This window comes from Hibiscus syriacus, unplaced genomic scaffold, assembly GCF_006381635.1.
Source record: "Hibiscus syriacus cultivar Baekdansim isolate YM2019G1 unplaced genomic scaffold, ASM638163v2 tig00111634_pilon, whole genome shotgun sequence".
Classification (NCBI taxonomy): Eukaryota; Viridiplantae; Streptophyta; class Magnoliopsida; order Malvales; family Malvaceae; genus Hibiscus; species Hibiscus syriacus.
This window is the reverse complement of record NW_024063140.1, coordinates 1049814-1061151: the sequence shown is the minus strand read 5'-3', so window position 1 is coordinate 1061151 and position 11338 is coordinate 1049814. Positions and strand designations below refer to the sequence as shown.

Below are 11338 nucleotides of genomic sequence, written 5' to 3'. Positions count from 1 at the left end.
GATAATCTTACATTTTTGCTAAACCAACCAAACACAAAATACAATATTCCCAGTAATCTTATTCCCTGATCATCTTTTATTTCCACTGATAATCTTACATTTCGTGAACTAAGTGCACCCCAGGTGTTTAACAGCACAACTTTCTGGGTCGTCTGCGTATCAGGAAGCACTTCAATTAGGTATATATAAAGGGTGCGTGAAATGCACATAATGAGGCATGCAAGTGGTGGGATTTGGGGGAAATGAAAAAGAAATAATTGATGTTTATCACACAAAAACAATCAGAACGGAGGCATGTGAGAGTGGGCCTACCGACCACCGTAGCATTTTTTTGCGAACGTTGGTCTAAGTAATGTAATGAGAGTATAGCATATCATAACAGAGAATAAGAAATTTTCGGAGATTATTCTTCGAAAATACAACAATATTGAATTAAAATAAAATAAACTGAATTATATAAAAAGAACATAATATATCTTATAATTACACTTAATAATTAATTATTAATCAACTTATACTATGATGGTGAGTTAGTGGGTTGGTGTTTGAATTAGCTGGCAAACTCCATTGAACGTAGAAGGACCCATATTTTTCAACTAAGCATATGCTTTTTCTTGTTTTATTTTATTGTTGATTTGATATTTGACCACTATAATCACTTTCTTTTAAAACTTAATAAATTAATGTAGTGAGAATTAAATTAGGGGAGGTGTCGGTATGCGGGAGAGGATATCCAATGCAGCTTTCGGTGGATTGGGATGCTTACCATTAAAAGATCGAAAAAGATGGCCATTAAAGTTAGTTGTAAAAAGATTATTAATTATCTTATCAATTTTAGTATTTCGAATCAAGGACGTTAACTCTATTCAAACCTACATAAATAGTATGCATCGAGTTTTGAGTTTAATCATATAATTATGAGTCAAAATTTAATTTTATTATATAAGACATTATACCAAAACCCTTATTTCTCTTATTTAAGACATTATACATAAACCCTTATAATGTGCACCGAAAGATGTGATAAACCCTTATTATCGGTTCTGACATTAAAGACCAAAGAGACTTGTTCAATAGAGAGATCGAATGTGGAAAACATTAAAGACCAAAGAAACTTGTTCAATTGAGAGGTCGACTGGGTTCCCCAGAACCTTCTCTGCAATAGTTAACAGAAACGTTTCCGCCATGATCGATCACTAAGAGCAAAGAAAGAAGAAAGGCAAAGTAACATTCACAAATGATTTGATTTTTTGTGTTTTGAGCAATATATCGAACGTGCCTTTGCGTGAACAAGTATTTATGCTTGTGTTTTGGTGAAACCTTTCTTCTTCTTTCTGAAAATAATTTCATGGGCTATTAGCAAGGAATTCGATTCTTCTGTTTGTAGTTTTTCTTACATAAATCTATGCCACAAGCAGCTTTATGGTGGGTTATATGTGTTGATATACAAATGCTCAGGAATGACAACGTTTCCTCTATTTTTTTTTCGCACAAATCTGACGAGTACAACCCTCCAAAGACCATATTTGAAACAAAACAAACAAAAAAATGGAAAATTGACCATATCCATATTGGATTCGTACTATCCGAATCCGAATAACATAACTTCTGAACCTTCCATCTCTGTGCCTATAAACCCCCTATTTCTTCACAGACCTGGCCAAATTCAAGAAGCAACATGCATGGCTGCGATCAAAGCAGCTAGAATATATATATGCAGATTTCCTTTCCTTCTAAGGACAAAGTTATCCCAGTGATTAACAGGCAACAGCGCATGCAGTTGATTCTACAGAAGCGACGCTGTTAGCAGCTGCAGGCTGGACACCGGCAGCAATTTCCAGGCATTCCCATGTTAGTTTCCTCTTCTCAGCAGCCTCCTTTGATTGCGACTTTTCTTCCTCCAACTTGCGCTCGCAGGCAAGCATGAGCTCTTCGTCCATCTCGGCCAACGTCTTTCTCGTGTTTTTTGTTAGGTTAAGCACTGTTTGGTTCCAATTATTCAGGGAATTCCGTTCAAGGATCGGAAAGATGAGAGGGAAAATCACCTGACGGTTATGCCTGATGAGATTAAGGATGCGCTCATTGTTCCATAGCATGTGAGCACGTTCAGCCACCTGAAATGCATATCCATACATGAGAATAGGCTTAATAGGGTTATGGAATTCTCGTATCGAACACTCACGCCCCAAGTCCGACTAAAATGGTAAATCACCATTTAATTAATTTATCTACTCAATAAGCATTCTTGATCAAGTATGTAGGAGAATAATCGATAGGCTAATAGCAATGCTAACACCACCAAAATGAACCAGGTTTCAGCGATTAAAATAGTCTTACAGTTCTCTGAATGGAAATTGTCCTAAAACTAATTGCCTTTCCCCTGAAGTGCCGTGAACATAAATGACAGGAGGTTCTCAATCAACGAAAAACAAAACCGATAAATATTCTCTTTGAAGTAGACATCTATCATAGTAATTTGAAGAGGACGTTTACCTGGTAATGGAAGCTGTTTAAGCAGCACGCAATACGCTGGAACAGTGGAATCAAGACCTTTTGGAAGTCAGCCATGCTAGTCATTTCCAAAATCTCTTCTAATTCGCTTATAAATATCAATTCCTTTTGGCTATTCGTAACCGGCCAGTACTTTAAAAGTCCTGTAATCATGGTATTAGCTAACTTTGGGTCCTTATCTACAAACTGTACAACACAGTATGTCAATTGCTGATGATAAGCACCCATAGATTTCGGTTTGTGTAGAGGAATAAGTGCTCGATGTAGAAACATCTTGTGCTCCTCCTTCATTGGTAAAGCAAATCCACTAATAATACTTCCGAAATTCCCCAAGAGCTCAGCAATTCCGTTATGCCTTTTGGTTTCATAAACGAAACTATAGATGATATTGCTAACAGCTTTTCGTACAAAGGGCCTGTGCACCGTGAATTTCCCATAAATCCCATGCAGAATTGTTTTCAAACAGTCTCTTTCTCGGGGATCCTCGGACTCAAATAGGTCAAGTAGTCTCAAAATAAAAGAATGATCTAAGTACTTTTTTGCCACCTTTGCATCAAGAGAACTATAACCGGTAAACCGAAGAAGTAGATCATATACAAGTTGCAAATTAGACCAGCCAGGATCAAACATCGGCTCTTCATCGTCTGCTTCACCACTAGTGGTATTAGAATGATATTTAGGTGGAAAACTCTGAACAGGTTAAGGGCACACATTTTACACACTGCAGCAATTGCTGATTCATTGAACTTGGCGGACCCCGAAGAAACAAAATCAACAAGCTCTATCAATGTTTGGCGTTTAAGATCTTGCTCAGCGGTAGTTTTATCGGGATCACTGGAATTGCTAACCTCACAGCAGAGGTTCAATTTACTGATAAACAGGTTCGGTTTCTGAGGATTTGAAACAACGTTGAAAGCCAGATTTGGCTCCACTGCCTCTGATCCAGCCATAATGCTAGCAGGAAAAACAGCTGAGGACACCCGTTTAACAACACGTAGTCGACTTGATATTTTATTCTCGAAATTTGTACATTGAACTCCATCGTCCGAGTTGGAAGTCCGTTCACCAGAATCAGTCCCAGCTGAATCTAATGAGCTGGATCTTTGCGACTTCAATGGTATTTTTCTAAGAATTTGTTTGAGCATGATGCCAATAAATCAACTTCCAGCAACACAAACTTCCTGAATTGATAATATGAAGTTCCAAACTGTAATGAAAAAGGGATGACATCGATATGGTATGGAAAGAAAAAAGATAAAGAACATCGAGAATGGATGCATATGGTAATGGAAATTCAGCATGCAAATGGATTCACTTGCCATATTGTCAACCATGCTAAAATCTCAACAGGCTTTGTTTCTGGTTAACAGATATATTCATGGGATCAAATTGAAAAAACAAACAATCATAATATTCAATGCAGCAAATAAACAAATTGGAGAAATCTCAAAAAACTGCCATGATTCTCAGAAGTGACTAGTTAAGGAAAAACTAGAGTATCTACCAACTATAAGATGCTAGAGAATCAAGCTTTCAACCATTGAAACTGCAGAAAAATTTAAAAAAATAAAGAAAATTCAGTAAAGCAAATACCCAAAACCAGCTGTTCTTCACAAATGACAAAACAAATCAAGCTAAAGCACTCACTTTGATACCATCAATCTTGAAAAGTAAACTCTCGGCAAACAAACAAGGGCCTAGTAGCAGCAATATTGTGATCAACTGCAAAAGAAAATATGGAAATTTGGTTTCATGATAGGAAAACCTCATGTAAACTCCAGATCTGATAAAACAAAGTGAAGAAGAGAGTAAATCACCAAAGATCTAGCACCAAATCACAGTCATAAGACAAATGGAAAGAAACCCAGATCTCATTTAAGGGGGAAATAGATACTTTTTTAACTAACAAAACTATGAGCTATACAAGGAAGAAAAAACCAGGACAAAACATTTCTAACCAAAAGGACAAAAAAACAAGCCAAGCATGCAATTAAGCCAAGAATAAAGGTGAAAACAAACCTGTTTTTGTTGAGCTGTAAAAAGGGGTTTTAAAGAAAGAAGCAGGTGAGAAAGAAATGGACTAAAAAAGGTTCAGGCTTTAAACAAAAAGGAACAGCATTTAGATTTCTCATTAGTTTCAGGGTCAGGGAAGAAGTGGTGTTGGATCTCCATGAAAGATCGATAGTCTGAGCTCCTTGCTTGAAGGAGTAGTTCTGCGGTGCGGCCCCTAAAAACGGTTAATATACTACGTGATCGGTTAAATAAATGATCGGTTAAAATTTAGATCGATTATGTTATATTATTTAACCGAAAATATTATCAAGTACAATAACATATTAGATAACGTTTATATAATGTAATAGATAGCGCTTATATAATAAAATAGTTATTTAACGGGAAATATTATCAAGTACAATAATATATTAGGTAGCGCTTATATAATGTAATAGGTAGCGCTTATATTGACCTATTTTATAAGTAAATCGGTATATTTATACCGGTAACATTACAAATTTACCTATTACATTATAATTATCGGTTTTGATATTTCATAAAGTGTCGATACTTTTTATAAAAGTATCGACACTTTATGCTTGCACCTCGTTGGGCATTAATATTTCATTCTGGATAAAAATATCGACACAAACTAAAAAAATGTCGATACATGATTTAGACATATTCACTCATAAAACCGGTATAATTATACCGGTTTCATTGACCATTTACCTATTACATTATACTTATGAGTTTCGATGTTTTCGGATATTTTTTTAATAAATATATCGACACTTTTTAAGGGTACACCTTTTTTGGCATTCATTCTAGACCGTAAGTATCGACACTTTATGCTTGCACCTCGTTGGTTTTAATATTTCATTCTGGACAAAAATATCGACACAAACTAAAAAAGTGTCGATACATGATTTAGACTTATTCTCTCATAAAACCGATATAATTATACCGGTTTCATTGAACATTATACTTATGGGTTTCGATGTTTTAAGGATCGATACTTTTTTAATAAATGTATCGACACTTTAAGGGTACACATTTTTTGGCATTCATTCTAGACCGTAAGTATCGACACAACTTTAACAAGTGTCGATATTATATGCTGACCTATTTTAGCATAAAACCGGTATATTTATATCGGTTATTTTGTAAATTTACCTAATACATTATAATTATTGGTTTCGATATTTTCGGGATCGATACTTTTAATAAGTGTCGATACTTTATGTTGACCTAATATATTATGCGTACACCTCGTCTGGGTCGATACTTGTTACATTGTTAATTTACCTATTACATTATAATTATTGGTTTTGATGTTTTTTGGGTCGATACTTGTATTTATTGTACATACCTAAATATGTACTGCGAATTTAATGTTGTACCCACCCTTTAACTACCACTACCAATACCACATCCTATTGAAAGCAGCACGACTGAAACATGTTCAAAATGAACATTTGCTTACATCTCCATCAACTCCTGGACCACTGAACTTGCACAACAAAATTTTTGCTATGGATAATACTGATGTAGACAATGTTAAGCCAACCGAGGAATGCCATGAAGTACATAATGTTGATGAATCTGACAGATTGGTTGGTCAGCTCTTCTGTTCACGTGATCAAACTTGGTACTTTTACAAGGGATTTGCACGGGAACATGGGTTTAGTGCACGTAAGGGAACAACACGGCTTGATGTGGAAGGGAATGTGAAGACACAAGAATTTTGTTGTTCCAAAGAAGGGTTTCGAGTATCAAAAGTCAATACTGTTGATCGTCAACGTGCTCATACGCCAGTCACAAGAACAGGATGTAAGGCTAGAGTAGTTACAACAACAATACAAACGATCAGTTATAAGTAAGTCTGATCAGAAACATAATCATGCATTGTGCACACCTGCTATGACACCATTTATTCGTTCTAATAGAGCTGTAAGTAAGGCTGATATCGATGAGGTAACAACATTGAAAGAGGTCGGTGTTAGCACGTCACAAGTAATGAACTATTTAACGCAGCAGGCAGGGGGCTATCATAATGTTGGATTTACACATAAAGACCTCTACAATGCACTTCAAAGAGGTAAAGCAAAGGAAATCGTCGATGGGGATGTGAATGCGCTTATTGCCTACTTTGATTATAAGAAACATGATGATCCCGAGTTTTTTATGACATACTCGGTAGATGAATCGGGGGCATTGTATAATCTTATTTGGTCGGATTCTACATCGAGATCGGATTACACATGCTTCGGTGATGTAATTGCGTTCGACAAAACGTACAAAGATAATTTGTATGGTCGACCAATTATGCCTATTGTTGGTGTCAATCATCACCATAACACAATTGTGTTTGCCACTTCCATAATCGCTGACGAGACGTCTCAATCTTTCGAGTGGGTGCTACAGAATTTTTTAGAAGCCATGATGAATAAATCACCTATTTCAGTTGTCACCGATGAGGATAGGGCAATGGAGAGGGCTATCAAATCTGTTATCCCTTATGCTAAGCACATATTATGTTCTTGGCTCGCAATGCACAAGCTAACATTGGTGACCCAAAGTTTACAGCAACATTCTCAAAATGCATGGCTTCCTGGTGGACAACCGAGGAATTTGATATTCAATGGCGTTCGGTTGTTTCAGAATTAAACGTCCAAAAGCATCCATGGGTGATTGAGAAGGGAAATACACGACACTTATGAGCACAAGCATATCTAACCGGTCATTTCTTTGCCAATATTCGCTCAACACAAAGGTGTGAGTCTATGAATGCTTCACTAGCTATTGCACTGAAACACAAGAAGACATATTTAGATGTTGTTCGTGCAATTGAAGATGGAATTAGTAGAATACGTATGAACGAGTTGAAAGTGGATTACTTAAGTTCCCATACGAAGCCCTTCCAGATCACAAAACTGGTCGACCTTGAAAGCCATGCCGCTGCGATTTTTACCCGCGAATCTTTTCGTGTGTTCCAAGATGAACTTATACGGGAGACATTATACCGGATTGTGGCAGATATTAAGTCCTTATCAGATGAATGTCAACATTATATTTTGTCAAAGTACGCAGAAAAAAATAGGAAATTTGAAATTAGTTTTGATTCTCGTACGAAAACTCTAATTTGCTCCTACAAAAAATTCGAGACCATTGGACTTCTGTGTCGCCATCAACTTCACATTTTGAAGCACTTGGACTACACATATTTGCCCGGGACTTTGATTCAAAGTAGGTGGACTAATGATGCGAAGGCTTCTGCACCCAGTTATGTTGATTTGAATGTGTCTCCAGAAGTGATGCAAATGGCAAGGTTCGCTGCTCTCAACGTCAAGTAGGTTATGCTACATTGCATCAAAGACAGACGAGTCTTTCAAAACCGCAAGAGATGAGATGAAAAAACTAATAGAAGAATTAGAAAACTCGTTTGGTTTGAATGATTCAGTCAACCAGAGCATTGTAGTAAACAACGTTCGTGACCCTCAACGAAAACAACGCAAGCGAAAAGAAGTGTCGAAGAACAAGGTCGAGAAGAAAATTAGGCGATGTGGGTACTGCAACGGTGAGGGACATAACAAACTAACATGTCCTCAAGTCAAGCTCAGTTTGAGTACAAGCACACAGCCTACATCAACTGATTTTTTTGAAGATGGAATAAAATGACAACGATCTCCATATATCGTAAGTATCAACATGACTCCTATTGTGTATAAGAAACATGTACATATAAATATTTTGAATGAAGGAAGAAAAACCGCGTTACTTAAAATTAGCGACACAATATTAAAAAGTATCAATATAGGTTGTAGACCTATTCGCTCATAAAACCGATATATTTATACCGATTATATTACAAAATTATCTTTTACATTATAATTCTGGGTTTCGATGTGTAAATGTCGACACTTTTTGACAAGGTATCGACACATTTTTCTTCCATTCTGGACATAAAGTACTGACACAATATTAAAAAGTATCGATATAGGTTGTAGACCTATTCGCTCATAAAACCAGTATATTTATACCGGTTATATTACAAAATTATCTATTACATTATAATTCTGGGTTCCGATGTGTAAATGTCGACACTTTTTGACAAGGTATCGACACATTTTTCTTCCATTCTGGACATAAAGTACCGACACAATATTAAAAAGTGTCGATATATGTTGTAGACCTATTCGCTCATAAAACCGGTATATTTATACCGATTATATTACAAAATTATCTATTACATTATAATTATGGGTTCCGATGTTTTTTCAATCGACACTTTTTGAAAAGGTATCGACACATTTTTCTTCCATTCTGGACATAAAGTACCGACACAATATTAAAAAGTGTGAAAACTTTGTTGTGGACATGGAACAATGATATAGTAATGTGTTTTGATACATTTGCAAGCAGATGTAAAATACATTAATAACTAGTATTGATATTTCAACAATCCTCAAATGTATATGTATACAGAGAAGCAAATATGGAATAATTAATGAAAATATACACACAATATAATCACACCAAAATATACATACACAAGAATGTTCAAATAATGTACCGATAAACAAAATTAATCTGATGAAAAAGGGTTATTTCTAACGAAGTTCGGAACATTAGAGGCCTTCAACAAATTTTCCAAATACTCTCGTATGTTTCCGCCTTTTTCTGAGGACATACATAAATAATTTCAATTATCAAACTAATGAGGTACAATTTTACTAACAATAAACTAAATTCGCATAAGCATGAATAAATTTGTGTCATACCTAGAGCATTGTCGTTCGAATGGGAAGCAGCGTCAAAGGTATGTGGACATATGTAATTGTATTTCTATATAAACACATAAGTTGTTAAAATAATCAATGTCTGAACACCTGTTCAACTGGAAAAACATATTGCATAAATGCAAATTACCGGATTATAAATCATTTTTTCCGCTGAATCATCGACCAAAAGTGTATTTAGCTCGTTAAAATCTGGACACGCGTTCCAAACATCATTGAGATCTTTACAGTAGGTAACAGTATCGTATGTTTTGCATTTTGCTTGATCCTGTTCACAAACAGTCGAACTTAAATATGTAGGAATCATAGACAACGAAAAGTCATCAAACTGTAATGACATTCATCTTACCTACACGAATAGAAAATGCTCAGAAAATAAATGTAGTTTCTCAAGTACACGGTCGACGTTATGCCTGAGATTATAATCAAGTTTGAATGTTAACATTCAAATATATATTAACGATTTTAACTACAATAATTCAATTGCTCCAAACATATTCTAACCTCATCTTTGAAGACTAAAGGGCAACAACAAAATTGTCGACACAAAATTGCATAAATTCAAATAATCATGTTCTGAGGACAACATCTACAACATGAAGAAAATGAGATTAAAGTTCTACGCTTATATGTTAAAATAATGGATACAAAAGACATTGATTATATTCTTAATATTATTTAATTACATTTATTACCCTTTCTTGCTTCTTCGCTCTATCCAACTTCAACTTCACCATCACTCTAACCACCTCTTCCTTCCCCCATGCACGGATGCGTGCCACTCCAGTTCTTTCATAAGCCGGCACTGCCTCACAGCCCGACCAAAAATCGAACAGTGCAACCTGCATTTATAATAAAATTTATATTTTTATATAAAAACACAAAAAAGTTCTTCAACTCATTTACCTCTAAGATTGCTATGCACCCTTTGAGGTATCTCTGGCTGCCCTTTTTAAAGGTGATTATTGATTCAATCAATATTGAATGGATATATTCAGCCCAATTGAATTCACCCTTCAAGCCTTCATCGCAAATGAGCTTCATATGTTCCTTGTTCGTTGACGTATGACCCGTTGGACAAAGAAAGAGACCGACAAGGTATAATAGAACTCTGGCCTTCAGCTCATCCCCAACGTAAGATCCACTTTTTATTTCCTCTTCAATTTCAGCATATGTCACCTTCTGCTTCAAACCATATTTGGAGGCAAGTGCTTTCCAGTCCTTACTCTTACAGACTTCTACAACACTTTTGCCTTCATTTTCTACCCCCAATACAGCTGCAGCACATGGGATCCCGAGAGGAAATGAAAAATCACCATACTTAGCAATACATTGTCTGATATCAAATTGCGCCATCAAGGATCGACACAATTCCCTCCGAATAGGTCGATCCCTTACTCCTACCAACGATCCAAAACCTATTTCTCCCAGCACATTCAACTGACCCTTCTCCTTAAGGTGTTTAATTAATGAATTCACCATTTTAATGCTGCATCTTGTCGACACTTCCTATATTTTTTAACAATATATAATGTTATAGTTCTTATATATTTTGTATCAACGTATTTACAAGTTTAATGAATACCTTATTTTCATGTGCTTTCCTCCGTTCTTTGTATTCTTTACTATCATTCCTTGACTGTGTGATTTAAGGTTCCTTTTCAGCATCACTCATTGAATTCCATTTGGACCTCACATCTTTTGTCACCTAATATTAAACATAAACGTTTCTTAATCAATACATTAACACTAAATACTACTCAATGTCAATTTCATTTTACATACCGAACAACTCTGTGTGCCATCTTCCTTCATCCTTTTGCATTAGGCCATACTGTCAACATTGAAAATTTGTAATCAATTTAAAGTTTATCGATACTTTAATCCAATTACCATTTCAACAATAATAACAAAAAGACATTGATACTTACTAGAAGTACATATATCCACCCTTTGGTTGCTTTCGAGTCTCGGCCTCAATTTCAAAGTCATATGTGCCACCAACAATTTTCCAACCCATTGACTCCATT

The 11338-nt window shown here is 35.6% G+C and overlaps 1 pseudogene; it reads right to left on the bottom strand.

Moving 5' to 3' along the window:
* Positions 1-1484: 1484 nt before the first annotated feature.
* LOC120166281 lies at positions 1485-3656 on the bottom strand (annotated as a pseudogene).
* Between the last annotated feature and the right edge of the window lie 7682 nt (positions 3657-11338).